Here is an 8,809-nt window from a genome sequence, read left to right as displayed (position 1 = left end):
AGAATCGAGAGGGTTATCTTAGCTGCTGAGGTCCCTCTGAGGAGTGAGGGGTTCCAGCCCCACACTGTGCTCACCAGCCTGAAGCACCAGTTCTGGGAAGAAGAACCTCTACAACATCTGGCTATGAAAATCATCGGGAATTCCATTCATCCAGGTGAGATGGAAGGTTGCTGGAAACCCAGACACAATCACTCTCAAGCACTTGGCTCTAGTAAAAGGACAGTAGCTCAGGGGGTGCCAGAGACATACAGGGAGAAACAGACTGTATGGCTTCAGGGCCAGGGCTAGAGAGACAGCCACCATTGTCCCTGTATTGAGCCCTCCCACACAGCTGCTAGGCAGGCACCATTTTTTTCTGTGTTGAGCCCTCCCCACACCCAGCAAAATTAAATCTGCGTTAGCCTGGTGACCACCACTCACCTCACCCTGGTGACTCCTTGAAATCTAGCCTCACCCAACTCCTGTACAACCCAAGGTTCTTTCAGAGGATGAGCCTTATAGGCAGTGCAGGTAGTGGCAGGCATCAGGGTGTTCTGTGATACTTGCTAAGCAGCTACAGGATTGGTACTGGTGGCTGCTGGTTTTGGTTTGCACCATGACTTCTTCCACATGTCTCCAGGTCCAGTACTCCACGCAGTTACTAACCACAGATTGCTCTGTAGCTCCAACCAGGTAGCTTTGGGTTGGTCACAGCTAGCAGCTGACCTTGGTCTACGCTGGAGCCCTTCCCAAGAGGCTCCAGGACCAATACACCCACTGGCTGGCTTCAGTTCACAACAGAGCACCACGTGATTAGCTCCATTTGGCAGACCCAACAGGTGGTCTTGGCAGGCACCAGAGCCTGCTGGGACAAATCCTGCTTTATGAGGTCACCCCGCATAGCAGCTTGTACATTTTGGTTTTGGCCAATTCTCAGAGCCAGTCAGCTTGAGGGTCAACCCACTCACTGGCATGCCAATAGCAATCAAGGTTCAACTACAACAGGAGTACAAAAACCCACAAAAGGACACTTCTGGAGCACCCAGCTCAGGTGATTAGGGAAACGGTACCACAGGTCACCTGCTACACAAGACTACCCTGCCAAGAATAGGAGGTGTAGCAGATCTACCTAATACATAGAAGCAAACAGAAAGACAACCAAAATGAGAATCAAACATGTCCCAAATGAAAGACCAGGAGAAAACCCCAGAAAAAGAACTAAATGAGTGGAGGCAAGCAAGCTACCAGATACAGAGTTCAAAACACTGGTTAAAATTATGTTCAGTGAACTTACTAAGAACTTCAACAAAGAGATAGTAAGCGCAAAAAAGGACATAGAAACCATATAAAAGAACCAGTCAAAAATGAAGAATACAATATCTGAAATGAAGAATACACTAGAAGGAAGCAACAGCAGGTTAGATGAAGCAGAGAACTGAGGTAGCAGAAAACATTCAATTGGAACAGCAAAAGGAAATAAAAAATGAGGGTAGTTTAAGGGATATCTGGGACAACAAGTGTAACAACATTCACATCTTAGGGGTACCAAAGTAAAAGAAAGAGCAAGGGATTGAAAATCTATTTGGGGAAAAAAAAGTGATTGAAAGCTTCCCTAACCTGGCAAAAGAAATAGACATACAAGTCCAGAAAGCACAGAGAGAGTCCTAAACAAGATGAACCCAAAGAGGCATACACCAAGACATATCATAATTAAAATTGCAAAGATTAATAAAGACAAAGAGAATCATAAAAGCAGCAAGAGAAAAGCAGTTAGTTACAAGGGAACCCCATAAGACCGCCAGTTGATTTCTCAACAGAAACCAGGCCAGAAGAGATTGGCATGGACTATTCAAAGTAGTGGAAAACAAGGACCTACAAGAACTATTCAAAGTAGTGAAAAGCAAGGACCTACAACCAAACTACCAAGCAAGGCTATCATTTAAAACTGAAGAAGAGATAGCTTCTTAGACAAGAAAAAGCTAAAGGAATGTGTCACCACCAAACCAGTATTACAAGAAATATTTTAAAATTAAAGGGACTTTAAGAAAAATGGTAAATAACATAAATGTGCATAATAAAATGGCAATAACTACATACCTCTCAATGATTATTTTTTAAAAATATATCTTTATTGATTTCAGAGAGAAGAAGGGAGAGGGGGAGAGAGATAGAAACATCAATGATGAGAGAACCATTGATCGGCTGCAGCCTGCAACCCGGGCATGTGCCCTGACTGGGAATCGAACCCTGATTGCCTGGATCCTAGATTGACGCTCAACCGCTGAGCCATGCCCAGCTGGGCTCAATGATTACTTTAAATGTAAATGGATTAAGTGCTCCAATCAAAAGACATAAGATAGCAGAATGGATAAGAAAGCAAGACTCACATATATGCTGTCTACAAGAAACTGATTTCAGATAGAAATACAAAGACTGAAGGTAAAGGGATGGACAAATATATTTCTTGCAAATGATAATGAAAAAAAGCTGGGAAGCAATCCTCATATCAGACAATATAGACTTCAAAACAAAGATGTAAAATAAGAAACAAATAACATTTCATAATGACAAAGGACTGAATCCAGTAAGGGTATAACCCTTGTAAACATTTATGCACCCATCATAGGAGCATATAAATATACAAAGCAAATACTGACGGACATAGAGAGATCAGCAGTAATACAGTCCTAGTAGGGAACATTCACATACCCCCTTGACATCAGTGAATAGATATTCAAGACAGAAAACAATGAAACAGTGACCTTAAATGACACAATGGATTTAATTGACATTTTTAGAGCATTTCACCCCAAAGCAGTAGAATATACATTCTTTTCAAGTTCACATGGAACATTTTCCTGGATAGACGACATTAGACCACAAAACAAGTCTCAATAAATTTAAGAATACTGAAATCATACCAAGCATCTTCTCCAATCACAATGATATAAAAGTAGAAATCGCAAGAAAAAAACTAAAACTCCCACAAACACATGGAGACTAAATAACATGTTGCTAAACAATGAATGTGTCAACAATGAGATCAAGGGAAAAATAAAAAACCTTGACACAAATGAAAATGAAAACAACAACCTGAAATCTATTAGACACAGTGAAAGCAGTTTTAAGAATGAAATTCATAGCAATACAGGCCCACCTCAAAGAAACAAGAAAAAAATGAAATAAACCCTACACCTAAAAGAACTAGAAAAAGAACAACAGAGAAAGCCTGAAATGAATAGAAGAAAGGAAATAATAAAGATCCAAGTGGAAATAAAATGAAAAACAAACAAAAACCCACAAAAGATCCATGAAACCAAGAGCTGGTTTTTGAAAAAGATAAACAAAATTGATAAAGCTTTAACTGGACTTATCCAGAAAAAAGAGGGAGAATCCAAATAAATGAAAAATGAAAGAGGACAAGTAACCTCTGACACTGCCAAAATACAAAGGATTATAAGAAAATACAATTATCTACCAACGAACTGGATAATCTGGAAGAAAGAGACAAATTCTTAGAAGCATACAATCATCCAAGACTGAATCAAGAAGAAACAGAAAATCTGAACAGACTGATAACTAGTAACAAAATTAAACCAGTAATTTAAAAAAAACTTCCAACAAACAAAAGGCCTGTAATGAGTGGCTTAACAGGTAAATTTTTTTTTTACCATGCATTCAAAGGAGAATGAACACCTATCCTTTTCACACAATTCCAAAAATGTCAAGAGGAGGGAAGGCTCCCAAGCTCATTTTATGAGGCCAGCATTACTCTGACTCCAAAATCGGACAAAGACATTACAAAAACAACAAATTATAGGCCAAGATCACTGATGAACATAGATGCAAAAATCTTCAAGAAATACTAGCAACCTGAATATAGTAATACATTTGAAGGTCATACAACCTGATAGAGTGGGTTTTATTCCTTGGATGCAAAGGTGGTTCAATATCCACAAATAAATGACCATGATACATCACATAAACAAAATAAGGGATAAAAATCTTATGACCATATCAATATATGCAGAAAAAGCATTTGAAGAAATCCAGCCTCCATTTATAATAAAAACTCTTAGCAAAGTGGGAATGGAGAGAGAACATACCTCAACATAATAAAGACCATGTATGACAAACTCACAACTAACATCATACTCAGTAGGGAAAGCTAAAATCATTTTCCTTAAGATCAGGAACAAGACAAGGGTGCCCACTTTTACCACTTTTATTAACATAGTATTGGAAGTCCCAGCTACAGCAGTCAGACAAGAAAAAGAAATACAAGGCATCCAAATTGGAAAGGAAGAAGTAAAACATCTTGATGACATTATACTGTAAACAGAGAATCTTAAAGATTCTACCAAGAAACTATTAGAACTAATAAATGAATTCAGTAAAGTAGCAGGATACAAAATTAATATTCAGAAATCAGTTGCATCTTAAACACCAATAACAAACTATCAGAAAGAGAAATTAAGAAAACAGTCTTATTTACAATTGCATCAAAAATAAAATACCTAGTGTCTGGTTGGCTTGGCTCAGTGGTTGTGCCTCGACCCACGAACTAGGAAGTCAGGGTTCAATTCCAGGTTAGGGCACATGCCCGGGTTGCAGGTTCGATCCCCAGTAGGGGGCGTACAGGAGGCAGCTGGTCGATGTTTCTCTCATTGATATTTCTATCTCTCCCTCTCCCTTCCTTTCTCTGAAATCAATAAAAACATATAAAAATAAATAAATAAATAAATAAATAAATAAATAATAAATAAATAAAATAAATACCTAGGAATAAATTTAACCAAGAAGGTAAAAGACTTGTACTGAGAAAATTATAGTACACTGAAGAAACTGAAGATACAAATAAATAGAAGCACTTACTGTGCTCGTTGATAAAAATAACATTGTTGAAATGTCTATACTATCAAAAGCAATCTATAGATTTAATGCAATCCTTATCCAAATACCAAACTAGAAGAAATAATTTTAAAATTTATATAGAACCATGAGAGACCCCAAATAACCAAAGCAATCTTGAGAAAGAAGAAAAAGTTATCAGGTATCAGATTACCTGATATCAAACTATACTACAAGGCTATAGTAATCAAAATAGTGTGGTACTGGTATAAAAACAGATCAATGGGAAGGAATAGAGAGCCCAGAAATGAGCCCGCACCTCTATGTTTATCTATGACAAAGAAGACAAGAATACACAATGGGATAAAGACAGTCTATTCACTAAATTGTATTGGGAAAACTGGACAGATTTATGCAATAAATGAAACTAGACCACTTTTCTTACACCATATACAAGAATAAACTCAAAATGGATAAATGACTTAAAGGTAAGATTTGAAACCATAAAACTAGAAGAAAGCACAGGGAGTACACACTGACATTGTTCTTGGCAATTTGTTTTCTTTAAAAATATATATCTTCTCGGGTCAGGGAAACAAAAGGGAAAATAAACAAATGGGACTACATCAAACCAAAAAGGTTTTGCACAGCAAAGGAAACCATCAACAAAATGCAAAGACAACCTACCGAAAAGGAGAAGATATTCACCAATGATTCATCCAATAAAGGGTTAAGTAGAAAGACGCTCGACTTCTCTAATCATTAGAACAGGGGTGGGGAACCTTTTTTCTGCCAAGGGCCATTTGGATATTTATAACATCATTCATGGGCCATACGAAATTATCAACTTAAAAATTAGCTATGAGAAAAGCTCTTAGATTTATTGAATTTCGAGTCCCGCCTGTGGTTGCCTTGGCAGGGCCAGACCAAGTGATTTTGAGGGCAGCATACAGTTCACAGGCTGGGTGTTCCCCACCCCTGAATTAAAGGAATGCAACTTAAAATCACAATGTGATATTGCTTCACATCTACCAGAATGGCTATCATCGATAAATCAACAAACAAGTGTTTGTAAGGATGTGGAGAAAATGTAATCTGTGTGCATTGTTGGTGGCTGCAAATTGGTCCAGCCACTAAGTTAAACAGTATGGCAGCTCCTCAAAAAACTAAAAATAAAATTACCTTGTGACCCAGCAATTTTCCACTTCTAGGTATTTACCTGAAGAAATCCAAAACAGCAATTTGAAAAGATATATGCACCCCTATGTTCACTGCAGCAATTTTTACCATATGAAACCAACCTAAGTGCCCTAAAAAGATGATTGGCTAAAGAAGATGTGGTACATATATACAATGGAATATTACTCAGCCATAAAAGAATGCAATCTTACTATTTGTGACAACATGGATGTACATAGAGGGTATTATGCTAAATAAAATAAGTCAGAGAAAGGCAAATACCATGTGATTTCACATATATAGAATCTAAAAACGAACAAATGAAACAGAAACAAACTCCTTTATACAGAGAACAAACTGATAATTGCCAGACACGAGGGGGCTTGGTGGGATTGCTGAGAAAATTAAAAGGGATTGAGAAGTACAACTTACCAGTTATTAAAAACTGGAAGATATAAAGTACAGTATAGGAATTAGAGTCAATAATATTGTAACAGCTATGAATGGTGTCAGATGGGTATGAGATTTATCATGGTGATCACTTCATAAGGTATATAAATGTTTAATCACTATGCTATATACCCGAAACTAATACAATACTGTATTTCTCCAAAGAGCTCTTGTTTTGTTTTGTTGTTTTTTAGAATGGTATTTTATTAGAAATCAAGATCTGGATGAATGATAGGACTTCTGCTAGGCCTTTGGAGTTGACTGGCGTTGGACACATATAAATGTATGCTACCTCATTCATACACATCTCTATAGATCTACCTATTTACCCATTAATCCATCTATCAAAAAGCATAAATTCATACCAATACCTCTGATTCCAATTCAACACTAGTTTCATTCTAGTGTTCTTTCTCTCCTAGTTTGTAATATTTTTCTTTGACAGTGAAAAACTGGCTCTTATCTATATTTACTATATATACATGTAGTTTCAGAATTGCTAAGCTGTATCATTATGAGAAACACATTTTTGAACTAGAGTACAGGATTTCTGGAAGGTTCATCTTGTATACAGCCTTATTGTATCTTGTGAAATATAGGTCTCCAAAGTAAATTGGTTTCCTTCTCACCCCCTTCATTGTGGTTATGTTATTAATTTGTAATATAGTTAGGTTTATTTGTTATAGTTTGTATTCCATTTTTCATTCCCTCCACTACCTGGTGGATTCTTTTTCTTTTTTTTTCTAAAAAAAAAATATTTTTATTGATTTCAAAAAGAGGAAGGGAGAGGCAGCAGACATATCAAAGATGAGTCATTGATCGGCTGCCTCCTGCACGACCCCTACTGGGAATTGAGCTCACAACTCGGACATGTGCCCTGACCGGGAATCCAATCATGATCTCCAGGTTCATGGGTCGACACGCAGCCACTGAGCAACACCAGCTGGCAGATTATTTCTTTTAACCTACATTAATAACCACTCTTTGTGGTGTACAATTCTATAGGTCTTGGCAAATGCACAGAGTTGTATATCCATTAACACAGTCAAGACTGAACATGATACATGCATGAATATCAGTACAATCATGACCGAACAGTTCCTTCACTCTCAGATTCCTTTGTGTTGTTGCTTTGTAGTCATCCCCCTCTCTTACTCCTTACCCCTGGAAACCACTGATTTGTTGTCCTTCCCTGAAATTTCAGCCTTTTCCAGATGTGATATAACAGAATCGTATAGTAAATGGCTTTTGGCTTAACTTAGCAAAATGAATCTGATTTAAACTGAGGTGTAAGTTACATTCAGTTCAATGTACAGAACTTAAGTGTACAGTTAAACGTATTTTGATGCACACACCTATGTAACCTACACTCCTTTCAAAATATAAAACATTATCTTCACCCCATAAAGTTCCTTCAGTCCTGCTCCTGCCTCACTTGCTCCCCCATAACCTAAGCTTAGCTGGAACCACTGTTCTAATTTTTTCCCCTCTCACAGAGTATTTTTGCCTATCCTTAATATTCATACAAACAGAATATACAATACATACTCCTTTGTGTGTATCTTATTTTGCTTCGTATAATCCTACAATGAACTTTATTTAATTCATGATAAAAGATGAAATAAATGTTTCCTATATACCAGGAAGCCTCATAAGTGCTTTACAAAGATTAACTAACTAAACTCTCAATACTAGTCTACAAAGTAGAGCTCTCATTGTTCTCATTTTACAGATCAGAAAACTTTGCCACAAAAAGTTTGTTACTTGCCTAACTGGTAGAGTCTAGTCTCTCTCCAGAATGAATACTCTTAATCCCAATACTATAGAGCACTGCCTCTGTACCAGGTACAGCCTGCAGCACAGGATCTACAGTGATGAATCCGTCCTTGCCTTCACTGTGTTTACATCCTAGTGGGGTTGGGATGGAGAATATTAGTCAAACAAATTAATAAAGAGAGTTGGTCATATGGTGCTTCTGAGCAAAATAATTCCCAGTAAATGTGTTAAGAAATGTGGGAATTGGAGACACTCACTTATTTAGAGATGGGAAAGCGTCTCAGCTCAGAGGACATTTGAACAGAGACCTAGGTGAATTGTGAGAGTGGTCCATGTGGCTATGTGGGGGAATATCCGTCTAGGTAGTACAGAGATCCTGATGCAGAGCTGGGCTGGGGCACTAAAACACAGCAAGACCAGTGTGAGTATAGTAGAGGAAGAAAAACAGGAGTGTTGGGATGTGAGGTTAGTGATGTAGAAGATCCTGATTGTTTGGGGCCTTCTAGGAAGTGGTAAGAGCTTCTCATTATACTCTCAGTGCATTGACATATCACTAAATCAGAACAATCGTGTT

The sequence above is a fragment of the Miniopterus natalensis genome, chromosome 4 (assembly GCF_054644295.1).
Source record: "Miniopterus natalensis isolate mMinNat1 chromosome 4, mMinNat1.hap1, whole genome shotgun sequence".
In the NCBI taxonomy this organism is placed as follows: Eukaryota; Metazoa; Chordata; class Mammalia; order Chiroptera; family Miniopteridae; genus Miniopterus; species Miniopterus natalensis.
This window is presented reverse-complemented; position numbering follows the sequence as displayed.